Source organism: Neofelis nebulosa, chromosome 7 (genome assembly GCF_028018385.1).
Source record: "Neofelis nebulosa isolate mNeoNeb1 chromosome 7, mNeoNeb1.pri, whole genome shotgun sequence".
Classification (NCBI taxonomy): Eukaryota; Metazoa; Chordata; class Mammalia; order Carnivora; family Felidae; genus Neofelis; species Neofelis nebulosa.
This window is the reverse complement of record NC_080788.1, coordinates 45,785,873-45,788,807: the sequence shown is the minus strand read 5'-3', so window position 1 is coordinate 45,788,807 and position 2,935 is coordinate 45,785,873.

The following is a 2,935-nucleotide window of genomic DNA, read 5'->3' as shown; positions in this document are numbered from 1 at the left end:
CACGCGGGTGGGCCGGGAGGCCCCGCCCAGCCCCTCCTCCCACACGCCACTCAAGCCTTGCCACCGGAGGGTGTGGTGTGGAGGGAGGAAGGGCATGGGGCCGGCAGCATTCAAGCCCTAGACCGGTGGACGAGCTTCCTTTTTGAGTAATTCACCAGGTTTACCAAATCGTTCATAATAAGCTTATCCGCTGTTAGATACACAATTAGGAATGTTAGGGCAGTCACATTTTATGCCTGAAGTGTGTTCAGGGTAATACTGTTGAAGATCCTGTAATACTAAATTGAAGACCAATTCTGAAAAGATTAGAGCAGGTATCACTTGATTCAAAATACGGCTGCAATTCAGTTAGCCCAACAAGCTCTTGTTGAGTTCTGAAGAATTTTAATGTGGGAGAACTTGTATTTAAAATTTGTACCTAGTGCAAGACGAATACTGCAATATATATTGAGTTTACATAAACCCAAATGGCATATCCTAAGTGGACTAAAGGCAGCATGATGTGTAAGGCTGTTTGCCATTAAGTAGGTGAACAGTGATTAAGGAGTAAATACATAAACAAGTGCTATCAAATGGAATCTCTGAGCAGTTTTGTTAGCTAAACATTCTCATTTAAGCCATGCTTTCAGCCACTTATTGGACTGATTTTATTGTTGGATTCCCCACTACCAAAATGATTCTAAACTATGAGATACAAAGTTTGATAGTTTCGACAATGTTTAAAATGAAAGCAGAATGAACACTTCACCCCTTTGAAGAATAGCAAGTAGTGCCCAGACTACATAAAGAGAAACAAAAGTTCTGTAACTACTGAAAGGCTTACAAGATAAAATCTCAGTGTAAAAATTTAGTGACGTAATGTAAGACAAAATATATGATAAAAATGAGTCAAAAACAAACTTTACAATTAATTTATTTAAATTCATTAACGTTGCAAAAGTATCACGTGCAACAAATCAGGACACAAGTTATTGTATTCCTAATAAGTCAGAGAAAAATACAATATTACATCTCCTTAGTAAATCAAGACCAACTCTTTCCTTTCTTACAGGGATCACATCAACATCTTCCACACACAGTCATCAGAACTAAATTTCTCACACTGTAAAATGACAGCACCAGCCTAGGCAACATATTTTGAATAGTGAAACGATCACAGCACATTGTGTCTACATGGCAACAACGTGAACTTACATTAAGAAAAATACTTGAATTTTTAGAATTCGTATCAAAGTGTGTAGGTGACTAACTCTAAATTGTGTTCCAGGTGAACAGTGTCCAATCGGCTGTGCAAGACAGTAGGCCCGAACACCTCCAATATTTACCAGTTAGGTTTATGTAAATGAACAGTTTAAGGGGCATAACTTAAAAAGTCTGTATACAAAAGGTGCAGTGGAGCAGCAGATTAGTATTATTTTCCAAGTTCCTCCTTAGCCATACTGATTGTGAAAACACACAGATTTCAAAATGTAAATGTTTTAACCTCTTATATAAGGTCACATAAGACTCAGACAGCTATCCGAAGCAAACAGTTTAATATTGTTCTTTATCAATCTGAAAGCATTAAACCTTTGATTTTCATTACGTGTTTAAGTGCTTTATGTGAACTTTTCATACAGTTTTTAAAGTAAATCTCAAAACATAAGAAATTAAGTAGATCTAGCATACATAGTTGAAACAAAATAACAGTTCTGTTCAAATTTTAGAGTCACTCCTGGTGTTTATTAACACATTATCTTATTTTCAAGTACTATTTTTAGAACTTTGAAGGAAAGTTACATTACAGGGACTCACCTCTGATCTAACTCTAATTCATTCAGAATCTTGGGTGGCGGAAGAGGGAGTGAAAGGCTCCCCAGGTAATTCTTCAGTACTATTAGAACACTGCACAGATGGTGAACACTGCACAGATGGTCTCCACTGCCCTTACCAGCTGACCTTCTCATGTGAATGTAAATTCGTAATGCTTTCTCCCAGCAACTCAACTCCTCCAATTCCTGGTCCCTGCGACAAGATAAACTCTAATGGAACAGGTGGTCTAATTAATAAGCACATTAACTCCTCTATTCCTTTCGAGGTTTGTGATCCAGTTCTCAAATATCTAAATAGGATGGGAAAAAAATAAGCATGAAAACAAGATGGGACGGATTAGCAAATCTATTTTCAGCCTATCTTCTCCCTTCTGATTAAGCAACGTTACTAATTTTCCATATATAACATGGGGAAAAGGAGGACGAAGCAACTGTCACCTTATATATACCTTTACCAATCTCATCAGGAAACTGGCCCATTCTATCCGATAATATCCTAATGCTAATTTATCTGTCAATTGAAGAAATCTAAAAAAGCCACTTCTGCACTAAATCAAACACTTCGAGATTCCCTGAGCACTCACATAAAAACAGCCAAATAGTGGTGCTATATAGTCCTCTACAAGAAGTCTCTATCAAAAAGCAGATCCCTTACCTTTTTAAATTCTGAAATTGCAGCCGAACAAATTCTAGCTACTGACATATACTCGTCAATCAGCAAATTTCAGTACTCACTGCAAGTTACTAAATAGCGATGCCCACTTTCAAAGACTACATTAACGTTTACCAATCTTAGAAAACATGAAAAATAACCTAGTCCTAAACTTTAATCTGAGCACTGTTACTGCTGACCCTCTCTGTTCAAACTTGTTTCTGTATGAAGAGACAAAGCAGAGGAAAATACAAATTCTCATTATAGGTGTTACCAGTCTTTGCCTCCTTCACTTCCAGTCTTCTTACTCACATGTTCCGTGTGAAGCCTGCAGGTTTTCCTGTCGGATGCAAGAAAGCCTACTGCATGGTGCCAAGAGCTGCCACACACACTATTTCCCTTTACAGACACATTCAGTGACATCTGAGAGAACCCCTTTATAGTTTTCTTTCTCTTCCTTCCTTGTTTTGTT